The sequence below is a fragment of the Hippopotamus amphibius genome, chromosome 5 (genome assembly GCF_030028045.1).
Source record: "Hippopotamus amphibius kiboko isolate mHipAmp2 chromosome 5, mHipAmp2.hap2, whole genome shotgun sequence".
Lineage (NCBI taxonomy): Eukaryota > Metazoa > Chordata > Mammalia > Artiodactyla > Hippopotamidae > Hippopotamus > Hippopotamus amphibius.
In genome coordinates this window covers 30,604,278-30,618,276 of record NC_080190.1, presented here as the reverse complement: position 1 = coordinate 30,618,276, position 13,999 = coordinate 30,604,278, and the positions used below count along the sequence as shown (strand labels likewise).

The following is a 13,999-nucleotide window of genomic DNA, read 5'->3' as shown; positions in this document are numbered from 1 at the left end:
TCCCCTTCTCAGCTCACCTCCAGGACTCTTTTACCTCCTGGGGCCTTTTCTTGGTATCTTTTACTACGGGGAAAAATAATACAACTTTGTCTGAATACTAGTGACTGTGAAGGTCATTCCCTCTACTTCAGGCTGTAGGACTGGGTGATAGCAGCAGCATGTATATTCAGGATACTTGGCCTGTTTTCAAATTTACCCCCCAGCCAGCCTGTTCAGCTCAAATGAAAGCTGCCATTCTGTGGGATAGCTGCTAAGGATTTCTACTACTATTTTTCTTGTAACTCTGAGTAAAATCAGATTCAGTAACTGTCCTTTAAATATATATAAGTATATAAAGTGCTTTGTGGGTCAATGAAGAAAGCAAGAGTAGGGCTAAAGTCACTTTGCAGATATGCTTCTTTCCCAATTATTTTGCTACTAGTAATAGGCTGCCTTTCACACTTCAGTATGATTTTCACTCAAAGCATATGTATTCTCCAGAAAATAGCCCTTCTCAAAAACAAACATTCATCTAAAATGCTTCCCAATAAGCAGGGACCTTTTATGCCCTGAAGTAATTTGTTTATTTTTATAAATTAAAAGATAACTCAGCTGATTATCATAGGAACAAATGATATTATCAGCAGCGATCTGAATGACAACTCTAGAAACTTTGAAGTTTTACACAACAAACTGAAGGATTTTAGGGAAAAAAATGCTAAAAAAAAAATCTGCTCTGCCACTGTTGACACCTATGCCTTTGGAAAAGAAAAACTGATCCCCATGTCAATGGCACCAATAGGAAAGATTTGGCTCTTTAAGCAATATTAATGACACCTAAGAGAAAATAGCGCATGTGACACGAAGGGTGGATCATCATTCTGTGCAAAAGATTTTCAAACACATCAAAAGGGCCCTAAAAGAGAAGCTCAGATATAAAACAAACTCATGACAATTGAGCATTAGGATGTGTGGTTCACAAAGATTAGCCGAATGTGAGAACGGTCCTCGCTCATTCTCAGATAAAAATACAGTAGCTGGTTGGAAATAATGCAATATCTATGCCTAAACATATTTACACTAATTTCTAGGATGTAGGCAATAAGTTAAACTCATTTAATAATCAAGTAAGTAACTAATCTCGCAGATTTTCTGCACCTTGAATACAAAATTAGGCTAAAGTCAAGAATACACTCTACTTTATAAGATCATCAATAGAAGGTAAGAGGAATAATAACTATAGTTTACATTTATTTAAATTACACTCTATAAAATTTTTAAACACAGTGTATAATTGAATCCTTCCAACCATCAATGAAAGCAGACATTGTTGACTAGCTGACCCAAATCCTGAACACAATTCCTTCTCCTTTGCCTTCCTCTAATATAGAGACTGAAGAGCTAAAATATATAATTCCCCAGCTTTCTTGAAGCCAAAAGTGGCCACGTAACATGCTTCTGGCCAATGAGCTGCAGGCACACATCCCTAGGGGGACTTCCCTGGCCAAATTAAAAGATAGAACTTCGCTAAGAGAAAACCAGCTTTAGCCTTTTGGTCCTCCCTATTCTTTATGCCTGAAACATAAAGTTATAGTAGTCATTTTGTGTCAATGAATCAAGAAGCAAGAGGGCAAAGGTCTTACGGACTAAAAATGGTGAACAGGAAGATGGGAAGAGCTTAGTCACCAATGTCATTACTGAGCTACCATATTTGTGATACATGGCCTATCTTTTGTTTCTTGTTATGCAACATAAAGGCACTATTTGTATAAACCATTAATGGTGATCTATTTTTTAAATCCTAATCTGTTTTGTAATCCTAAATGATAATGAGTAATATTAGTATCTCTAATCTATATATGGAAAAACCGAGGTCCACAAAGCTTAAGTGACTTGCTCAAGTACACACATGGTCAGTCCCCAAATCCAGCAATTTTCAAAACCAAATCCACTGATCTTTCCAGAAGTTACTCCTATAGAGAAACTCATGAACTTAGTAAAGTATGGCAAACAATAAAACTAAGGAACAAAAAAGAAAACCTTTTTATACTATATAGTAGCATACCACAGCTGATCTATCCAGGAAAGAAATATGGATGATACTTTCCCAAAAAACATTACAAAATTTGTACCAAAATACACTGTAAAGAGGAAAGAGGGGTTTCAATAATCCTAATATCTTCTGATAGAAGTCTAATTCAAAGAGTAGACTACCCACTAAACTCTCTATTTCCTAACAAACGTATTGCTCAGAAGGCAGAAGAAGCAATAATTATAACTGATATCCTCAGTGTCATTTAAGCCAGAACCTTGAAATAAAGTGAACAAATTACCTTAATATTAAGAATAGTAGGAGAAAAAGATGGCGGCGAAGTAGAGAGATGTGGAGTGCATCCCTCTCCACAGATGCATTGGGAATGCACGGAAGGATGCAGTCATTCCCACAGAGAACCAGCTGAACACCAGCAGACGGCCTCGGACACCAGAAAGGGCTGCGGGGAGCCCGACATAGCCGGTAGGGAGGCATCTACGAGGGCTCAAAGAGGGTGAAGCGGCGGAGCTGTGGCAGACGGGAGGGAGTGAGAAACATACAGAGGGTCCGCAGCGCAGCTCAGCGTTCCCGGACCGAGACATCGATCCGCGGCTGAACAGAGGGTCCAGGAGCGGGAGCGTGGGAACCAGAGAGCTGGTTCAGGGTGAGAAACATTGTTGCCGGTAGGGTGACGGACCGAGAGGACAGGAGGGAGGAGGTCCGCGGAGAGGAGTGCCAGTCCCTGAGAGCTGCCCTGCCATGATGGTGGCTGGAGGCTGCAGGCTCCCGGGCTGGGGGGAGGAGCCGCGCGCATAGCCTCTCCCTCTCTTTCGGCTCCTCTGCAACAGGCAGTGGAGAGACGCCCTGCGGGCCACCTAAGGCGCTCAGGGATAACAAGCACCCTCAGGCACTCGGGCGGGGCTAGATTAAAACTCCTTGCAATGCCAGCAGCAGGGAGGCTGCCAAGAGAAAAAAAAAAACCAGCATCAAAAAGAAAAAACCCCGAGAGAGGCCCAACTCTAAGACTTTCTGTGTACGCCTGAGCCACCAGCGCCCTCTGCAACAGGCACCTCCAAGCCTGACTGAAACAACAGTGCGCCACTGCTCACTCACTACCAGGAGAAGGAGCCACTATTGTACCCTCTCCCTCCCCACACACTGAGGCTTACAGACGAACAATAAAGGAACCTCTGCTGGTCACAGAATAAAGCAAAAAAAAAAAAACCAAGGCAAGGAGAAGGACACTTACAGCTGAGACGCTAAGGACACAAAAATAGTAGTATCAATACCTATTGAATTGGTCCATTCTGGGATCAGTTCTGGATTTTTTTTTTTTTTCTTTCTCTCTCTCTTTTTTTTTTTTTTTTTTTTTTTTTTTTTTTTTGATTTATTAAATACGATCTTAGCCCTAAGGGATCTACAAGTTTTACAACATAATTTTTTAAGGATTTTTTTATTCTTTTTTTTTTTTTTTTTTTTGCCTTTTTATATACTTCTATATCTAGCTAAGTTTTTGGTAGTACGGACAAAATATCTTTCATACTTTCCTTTCATCCCTTTCTTTTATACACTTCTATTCCTTTCTTTTTCTTTGCATATTTCCAACCACATTACGCTCTTCTGTTCCCCTTTCTTCCAGCCATTTTAAGTTTATTTTATCTTAACATACTTATAAGCAACACTATCGGTCTGCTCAGACTCCTTGCTCTATTCTCCAGATGATGCACTGCCTTGGTATTAATATTAGGCTTTTGTCTTTATCTTAGTTCTTAGTACAGTTGTCTAATTACATTCTGAGAATCTCCATTCTCTCTGGTGGTACTCCAGCTCTTTTCTATATTTGATCCTAGCTTACAAAATCTCCCTGGATTGATGTTTGTATGTGTAGGGTGTTATTTGTTGTTTGTTTGCTTTTGCTTTTGTCTCTGATTTGTTCTGTTTCAGTTGTCAATTTCTGCTGGGTTTCTCTTTGAATATCTGATAGCACACTGGGGTTCTGTCAGGTCTTTCTAGAGCCTTATGTCCTAACGGATTCAATAATTGTGTGTCTTATACATGTATGTGTTTCCTAGACTGGATATTCGTTTAATCCAATACTTGGACATTAGTCTGAGGCTTGGACAGTCTTCTAGAAACACCTCTATCACCAGGACAAGCAACCCCAAAAGCTTGGACAACCATGAGGAAACAAAGAAACACCATGCAGGCAAAGGAGCAGGAAAAAAACCCACAAGACCAAATAAATGAGGAGGAAATAGGAAAAATGCCTGAAAAAGAATTTAGAGTAATGATAGTAAAAATGATACAAAATCTCGATAACAAAATAGAGAAAGTACAAGAAACAGTTCATAAGAACTCAGAAAAACAAACAGCAATGGATAACAAAATAACTGAAATTAAAAATACTCTAGATGCTATAACCAGCAGAATGACTGAGGCAGAAGAACGAATAAGTGAGTTGGAAGATAGCATGGGAGAAATAAACGCCACAGAGCAGGAAAAAGAAAAAAGAATAAAAAGACTAGAAGACAGTCTCAGAGACCTCAGTGATAACCTTAAACGTACCAACATTCGAATTATAGGCATCCCAGAAGAAGAAGAAAACAAGAAAGGGTCTGAGAAAATCTTTGAAGAGGTTCTAGTGGAAAACTTCCCCAACATGGGAAAGGAAATAATTCACCAAGTCCAAGAAGCACAGAGAGTCCCATACAGAATAAACCCAAGGAGAAATACACCAAGACACCTATTAATCAAACTAACGACAATTAAACACAAAGAAAAAATATTAAAAGCAGCAAGAGAAAAGCAACAAACAACATATAAGGGAAAACCCATCAGGATAACAGCTGACCTTTCTACAGAAACTCTGCAGGCCAGAAGGGAATGGCAGGATATACTGAAAGTCCTGAAAGAGAGAAACCTACAGCCAAGAATACTCTACCCAGCAAGAATCTCATTCAGATTTGAGGGAGAAATCAAAAGCTTTCCAGACAAGCAAAAGGTAAGAGAATTCAGCACCACCAAACCAGCCTTACAACAAGTGCTAAAGGAACTTCTCTAAGTAGGAAACACAAGAAAAGGAAAACACCTACAAATACAAACCCAAAACAATTAAGAAAATGGTAATTGGAACACACATGTCAATAATCACTTTAAATGTAAATGGACTAAATGCTCCAACCAAAAGACACAGACTGGCTGAATGGATACAAAAACAAGACCCTTCTATATGCTGCCTACAAGAAACCCACTTCAGACCAAGGGATACATATAGACTGAAAGTGAAGGGATGGAAAAAGATATTCCATGCAAATGGAAGTCAAAAGAAAGCTGGAGTAGCAATACTCATATCAGACAAATTAGACTTGAAAGTAAAGACTATTAAAAGAGACAAGGAAGGGCACTACATAATGATCAAGGGATCCATCCAAGAAGAACATATCACAATGGTAAATATCTATGCCCCCAATATAGGAGCACCTCAATACATAAGGCAAATGCTAACAGCTATAAAAGGAGACATCAACAGTAACACGATAATAGTGGGAGACTTGAACACCCCACTTACATCAATGGACAGATCATCCAAACAGAAAATAAATAAAGACACACAAGCTTTAAATGACACATTAGACCATCTCGACTTAATTGATATTTATAGGACATTCCATCCAAAAACAACAGAATACACTTTCTGCTCAAGTGCACACGGAACATTTTCCAGGATAGATCACATCTTGGGTCACAAATCAAACCTCAGCAAATTCAAGAAAATTGAAATCATATCAAGCATCTTCTCAGACCACAACGCCATGAGACTAGATATCAATTACAGGAAAAAAACTGCAAAAAATACAAACACGTGGAGGCTAAACAATTCACTCTTAAACAACCAAGGAATCACTACAGAAATCAAAGAGGAAATCAAAAAATATCTAGAAACAAATGACAACAAAAACACAACAACCCAAAACCTATGGGATGCAGCAAAAGCAGTTCTAAGAGGGAAGTTTATAGCAATACAGTCCTACCTTAAGAAACAAGAAAATGATCGAATAAACAACCTAACCTTACACCTAAAACAACTAGAGAAAGAAGAACAAAGAAACCCCAAAGTGAGCAGAAGGAAAGAAATCATAAAGATCAGAGCAGAAATAAATGAAAAAGAAAGGAAGGAAACCATAAGAAAAATAAATGAAACTAAAAGCTGGTTCTTTGAGAAGATTAACAAAATTGATAAACCATTAGTCAGACTCATCAAGAAAAAAAGGGAGAAGATGCAAATCAACAGAATTAGAAATGAAAAAGGAGAAGTCACAATGGACACCTCAGAAATACAAAACATCATGAGAGACTACTACAAGCAACTATATGCCAATCAATTGGATAACCTGGAAGAAAGGGATACATTCTTAGAAAAATACAATCTTCCAAGACTGAACCAGGAAGAAATAGAAACCATGAACAGAACAATCACAAGTACAGAAATTGAGGCAGTGATTAAAAATCTCCCAACACACAAAAGCCCAGGACCAGATGGATTCACAGGTGAATTCTATCAAACATTTCGAGAAGAGTTAACACCTATCCTTCTCAAACTCTTCCAAAATATTGCAGAAGGTGGAGCACTCCCAAACTCATTCTACGAGGCTACCATCACCCTGATACCAAAACCAGGCAAAGATGTCACAAAAAAAGAAAACTACAGACCAATATCACTGATGAATATAGATGCAAAAATCCTCAACAAAATACTAGCTAACAGACTGCAACAGCACATTAAAAAAATCATACACCACGATCAAGTGGGGTTTATCCCTGGAATGCAAGGATTCTTCCATATACGCAAATCAATCAACGTGATACATCATATCAACAAATTGAAGGATAAAAACCATATGATCATTTCAATAGATGCAGAAAAAGCTTTTCACAAAGTTCAACATCCATTTATGATAAAAGCTCTCCAGAAAATGGGCATAGAAGGAAATTACCTCAACAGAATAAAAGCCATATATGACAAACCAAAAGTCAACATTGTTCTCAATGGAGAAAAACTGGAAGAATTCCCTCTAAGAACAGGAACAAGACAAGGGTGTCCACTCTCACCACTGTTATTCAACATAGTTTTGGAAGTGTTAGCCACAGCAATCAGAGAAGAAAAAGAAATTAAAGGAATCCAAATTGGAAAAGAAGAAGTAAAATTGTCACTCTTTGCAGATGACATGATATTATAAATAGAAAACCCTAAAGACTCTACCAGAAAACTGCTAGCACTAATTGATGAGTTTAGTAAAGTAGCAGGATACAAAATTAATGCACAGAAATCTCTTGCATTCCTATGCACTAACAATGGAAGAGCAGAAAGAGAAATTAAGGAAACTCTCCCATTCACCATTGCAACCAAAAGAATAAAATACCTAGGAATAAATCTGCCTAAGGAGGCAAAAGATCTGTATGCAGAAAACTTTAAGACATTGATGAAAGAAATCAAAGACAACACAAACAGATGGAGGGACATACCATGTTCCTGGATTGGAAGAATCAACATCGTGAAAATGACTGTACTACCTAAAGCAATTTACAGATTCAATGCAATCCCGATCAGATTACCAATGGCATTTTTCACAGAACTAGAGCAAGAAATCTTACGATTTATATGGAAACGCAAAAGACCCCGAAGAGCCAAAGCCATCTTGAGAAGGAAAAATGGAGTTGGAGGAATCAGGCTTCCTGACTTCAAACTATACTACAAGGCCATAGTGATCAAGACAGTATGGTACTGGCACAAAAATAGAAAGGAAGATCAATGGAATAGAATAGAGAACTCAGAAGTAAGCCCAAACACATATGGGCACCTTATCTTTGACAAAGGAGGCACGAGTATACAATGGAAAAAAGACAGCCTCTTCAATAAGTGGTGCTGGGAAAATTGGACAGCAACATGGAAAAGAATGAAATGAGAACACTTCCTAACACCATACGCAAAAATAAACTCCAAATGGATTAAAGACCTACATGTAAGGCCAGACACGATAAAACTCCTAGAGGAAAACATAGGCAGAACACTCTTTGACATACATCAAAGCAACATCCTTTTTGACCCACCTCCTAGAATCAGGGAAATAAAATCAAGAATAAACAAATGGGACCTCATGAAACTTAAAAGCTTTTGCACAGCGAAAGAAACCATAAACAAGACTAAAAGGCAACCCTCAGAATGGGAAAAAATAATTGCCTATGAAACAACGGACAAAGGATTAACCTCCAAAATATACAAGCAGCTCATGCAGCTTCATACCAAAAAAGCAAATAACCCAATCCACAAATGGGCAGAAGACCTAAATAGACATTTCTCCAAAGAAGACATCCAGATGGCCAACAAACACATGAAAAGATGCTCAACATCACTCATCATCAGAGAAATGCAAGTCAAAGCCACAATGAGGTATCACCTCACACCAATCAGAATGGCCATCATCACAAAGTCTGGAAACAACAAATGTTGGAGAGGGTGTGGAGAAACGGGAACTCTCCTGCACTGTTGGTGGGACTGTAAGTTGGTACAGCCACTATGGAAAACAATTTGGAGGTTCCTTAAAAAACTACACATAGAACTACCATATGATCCAGTAATCCCACTCCTGGGCATATACCCAAAGAAAACCATAATCCCAAAAGAAACTTGTACCATAATGTTTATTGCAGCACTATTTACAATAACCAGGACATGAAAGTAACCTAAATGCCCATCAACAAATGAATGGATACAGAAGATATGGCATATATATACAATGGAATATTACTCAGCTATAAAAAGGGATGAGATGGAGCTATATGTAATGAGGTGGATAGAACTACAATCTGTCATACATAGTGAAGTAAGTCAGAAAGAGAAGGACAAATATTGTATGCTAACTCACATATATGGAATCTAAAAATGGTACTGATGAACTCAGTGACAAGAACAAGGATGCAGATACAGAGAATGGACTGGAGAACTCGAGGTATGGGAGGGGGCGGGGGGTGAAGGGGAAACTGAGAAGAAGCGAGAGAGTAGCACAGACATATATATACTACCAACTGTAAAACAGTCAGTGGGAAGTTGTTGTATAACAAAGGGAGTCCAACTCAAGGATGGAAGATGCCTTAGAGGACTGGGGCAGGGAGGGTGGGGGGGACTCGAGGGGGGGGGCGTCAAGGAAGGGAGGGAATATGGGGATATGTGTATAAAAACAGTTGATTGAACCTGCTGTACCCCCCAAAAAAAAATAATAATAAAAAAAAATAAAAAAAAGAATGCAAAATAGAACAACAAAAAAAAAAGAATAGTAAAAGAAAACAATGGGCACAGCCTAACATATGTCCTAGACTTTAAAAAAAGTACATCCCAATAATGTTTGGGGAAAACATAGATTTGCAACATAGACTCCTTTTTTATTGACATATAGTTGATTTACAATATTATATTCATTTCAGGTCTACAAAATCATGATTCAATATTTTTATAGATTACACTCCTTTTAAAGTTATTATAAAATATTGGCTATATTACCTGTGTTGTCCAATATATCCTTGTGGCTTAATTTATTTTATACATGGTAGCTTATACCTCTCTATCCCTTATCCCTATTTTGCCCGCCCCCCACGTTCTGGTAATCACTAATTTGTTCTCTATATCTGTGTCTTTTTCTGTTTTGTTATATTCGTTCTTTTGTTTCATATTTTATATTATTCCACATATAAGTGATAACATATAGTATTTGCCTTTCTCTGGCTTATTTCACTAAGCATAATACCCTCCAGGTCCATCCATGTTGTTACAAATGGTAATATTTCATCTTTTATGGCTAATAGTCCACTGATCCATTAACAGATGAATGGATAAAGATGTGACAGATATATATATATATTGGTCATATGATTTACAAACTTTTTTTCCCATTCAGTAGATTGTCTTTTCATTTTGGCGATGGTTTGCTGTGCAAAAGTTTTTAAGTCCATTTATTTATTTCTGCTTTTGTTTCCCTTTATCTTAGATAGATCAAAAAAATATTGCCATAATTTATGTCAACGAGTGTTCTGCCTATGTCTTCTTCTAGGAGTTTCATGGTTTTCATTCTTACATTTAAGTCTTTAACCCATTTTGGATTTATTTTTGTATATCGTATGAGAAAGTAGTCCAGTTTGATTCTTTTGAATGTAGCTGTCCAGTTTTCCCAGCACCACTTATTGAAGAGACTTTTTTCCCCATTGAATATTCTTGCCTCTTTTGTCATAAATTAATTGACCATAAGTGTGTGGGTTTATTTCTGGGCTCTCTATTCTGTTCCATGGACTTAAGTGTCTGTTTGTGTGCCAGTACCGTTCTGTTTTGATCACTTGTAGCTTTGCAGTAGTCTGAAGTTAGGGCATAGTACCTCTGAATCTGTTCTTCTTAACACTGCTTTGGCTATTCAGGATCTTTTGTGTTTCCATACAAATTTTAAAATTGTGTTCTAGTTCGGTGGAAAAATGCCATTGGTATTTTTATAGGGATTGCGCTGAATCTATAGATTGCCTGGGGTAGTATGGTCATTTTAACAATATTGATTCTTCCAATTAATGAACATGAAATATCCTTTAATCTGTTTGTGTTATCTTCAATTTCTTACACCAGTGCTTATCGTTTTCTGAGTACAGGTCTTAGGTAGGTTTCTTCCTAAGTATTTTATTATTTTTGATGTGATTGTAAATGGGACTGTTTCCTTAGTTTCTCCTTCTGATAGTTCATTGTTGTACAGAAATGTAACAAATATCTGTATATCAATTTTGTATCCCACAACTTTACCAAATTCATTGATGAGCTCTAACAGTTTTCTGGTGGTGTCTTTAGGATTTTCTATGTACAATATTATGTCATCTGCAAACAGTGACAGTGTTATTTCTTCCTTTCCAATTTAGATTCCTTTTACTTCTTTTCCTTCTCTGATTGCTTTGGATAGGACTTCCAAAACTATGTTAAAAAGAAGCAGTGAGAGTAAACATCCTTGTCTTGTTCCTCATTATAGAGGAAATGCGTTCAGCTTTTCACCACTGAACATGATGTTAACTATGGATTTGTCATAAATGGCCTTCATTGTGTTGAGGTATGTTCCCTCTATGCCCACTATCTAGAGATTTTTTACCATAAGTGGATGCTGAACTTTATCAAAAGCATTTTCTGCATCTATTGAGATGACCATATGGCTTTTATTCTTCAGTTTGTTGCTGCGATGTATCACATAGATTGATTTGCGAGTACTAAAAAAACGTTGCATCCCTGGGATAAATCCCACTTGATAATAGTGTATGATCCTTTAATGTATTGTTGGATTCAGTTAGCTAATATTTTGTTGAGGGTTTCTGCATTTATGTTCATACAGTTAGCTATCATAATTTTCTTTCTTTGTCCGGTTTTGGTTTTAGTGTGATGCTGGCCTCGTAGAATAAGTTCAGAAGTGTTCCCTCCTCTGCAATTTTTTTGGAATAGTTTCAGGATAGGTGTTAACTCATTTAAATGTTTGGTAGAATTCACCTATGAAGCTATCTGGTCTTGAACTTTTTATTACTGATTCAATTTCATTACTGGTAATTGGTCTGCTCGTATTTTCTACTTCTTCCTGATTCAGTTGGGAGATTGTACATTTCTAGAAATTTGTCCATTTCTTCTATGTTGCCCATTTTATTGGTGTATAGATGTTCATAGCAATTTCTTATGATCCTCTGTATTTCTGTCGTGTCAGTTATAACTTCTTTTTCATTCCTAGTTTTACTGATTTGGGCCCTCTCTCCTTTTTTTCTTGATGAGTCTAGCTAAAAGCTCATTAATTTTGTTTATCTTTTTGAAAAACCAGCTCTTAGTTCCATTGATCTTCTCTGGTTTTTTAGTCTCTATTTCATTTATTTCTGCTCTGATCTTTATGATTTCTCTCCTTCTACTAAATTTGGGTTTTGTTTGTTCTTCTTTTTCTAGTTCCATTAGGTGTAAGGTTAGTTTGTTTCCTTGAGATTTTTCTTCTTTCCTTTGGATCATTGTGTTTTCATTTTCACCTGTCTCCGGACATTTTTTTTATTTCTTCTTTGATTTCTTCAGATACCTTGGTTGTCTAGTAGCATATTGCTTACCTTCCACATGTTTGTGTTTTTCACTTAACTATTGATAGTGGATATAGACGATTTTACTACTTTTGTGTTTTAATCTTCCTACTTGGTTTTGTATGTTGTTGACTCACTACCCTTACTGTATATCTGCCTTTACCAGTGAGCTTTTTCTTCTCATAATTTTCACATTTCTAGTTATGACCTTTTCTTTTTCACTTAGAAAATTCTTTTTAACATTTTTGTAAAGTTGATTTTGTGGTGCTAAACTTGTTTAGCTCTGCATGTCTGTAAAACTTTTGATCTCTCCAAATCTGAATGAAACCTTTGGCAGGTATTCTTGGTTGCAGGTTTTTCCCTTTCATAATTTTAAATATATCGTGCCACTCCCTTCTGGCCTACAGAGTTTCTGCTGAATAGTCAGCTGACAGCTTTATGAGAGTTCCCTTGTATGTAACTTGTTGCTTTCCTTTCCTGCTTTTAATATTCTTTATTTATCTTTAATTTTTGCCATTTTAATTACAATGTGACTTGGTGTGGTCCTTTTGGGTAGATCCTGTTTGGGATTCTCTGTGTTTCCTGGACCTGGACGTCTGTTTCCATTCTCAGGTTAGGGAAGTTTTCGGCTATTATGTCTTCAAATATGCTCTCTGCCTTTTTCTCTCTCTTTTCTCTTCTGGGACCCCTACAAGGCAAATGTTGATAAGCCTGATGTTGTCTCAGAGGTCTCCTACACTGTCTTCATTTCTTTTTTTTTTTCTTCTCTGTACAGCTTCAATGATTTCCACTACTCTGTCTTTCAGCTCACTAATCTGCTCCTCTGTATCATTTAAACTACTGTTGACTCCTTCTAGTGTATTTATTTATTTATTTATTTATTTATTTATTTATTCATTTATTTAATTTACTGTGTTGGGTCTTTTTTGCTGTGCGCGGGCTTTCTTTTTAGTTGCGGTGAGTGGGGCTACTCTTTGTTGTGGTGCGCGGGCTCATCATTGCCGTGGCTTCTCGTTGTGGAGCATGGGCTCTAGGGGCGTGGGCTTCAGTAGTTGCAGCACATGGGCTCAGTAATTGTGGCTCACAGGCTCTAAAACGTAGGCTCAGTAGTTGTGGCACACGGGCTTAGTTGCTCTGCGGCATGTGGGACCTTCCCGGAGCAGGGATCAAACCCGTGTCCCCTGCATTGGCAGGCAGATTCTCAACCACTGCGCCACCTAGGAAGCCCCCTTCTAGTGTATTTTTAAATCTCAGTTATTGTAGTCTTCATCTCTGTTTGGTTCATCTTTATATTTTCTAACTCTCTATTTAAAACTTCTAACTTCTCACAGTATTGATCCATTCTTCTCCCAAGCTCTTTGATCATCTTTACAATCATTACCTTGAACTCTTTATTGGATATACTGCCTACCTCCACTTCACTTAGTTCTTCTGGGGTCTTACTTTGTTCTTTCATTTGGAACTTGTTCCTGTTGCCTCATTGTGCTTAAATTTGCTGTTTTTGTTTGTATATATCTGGTGGGTTGGTTACATTTCCCGACCTTGGAGAAGTGGCCTTTTGTAAGAGACATCCTGTGCATCCCAGCAGCATACTCCCCTCTGGTCACGAGAGCCATATGCTCTAGGCATGCTCCCTATGTGGGCTGCATGGGTCTTTCTGTTGTGGTAGGGCTGACTACTGTGGGCAGTCTGATAGGCATAGCTGACCCCAGTTCAGTTGGTTGCCAGGCCCTGCCTTGTATGGAGGTTGCTAGCTACTGGTTGAGGGGCTGGGTCACAAGGTGGCTGTCTGTGGAAACTTGGGGGGTCCTGGGGCAAGTGCTGGCACATTGGTGGGCAGAGCCAGGTTCTGAAGTTGGTGTTGTGGGACCT

The 13,999-nt window shown here is 38.0% G+C and overlaps 1 protein-coding gene across 3 annotated transcripts in view; it reads right to left on the bottom strand.

The window, feature by feature from the left end:
- Positions 1 to 13,999, bottom strand: part of HPSE2 (heparanase 2 (inactive)) — a 748,913-nt gene that overhangs the window by 674,186 nt on the left and 60,728 nt on the right. The window lies entirely within an intron of this gene.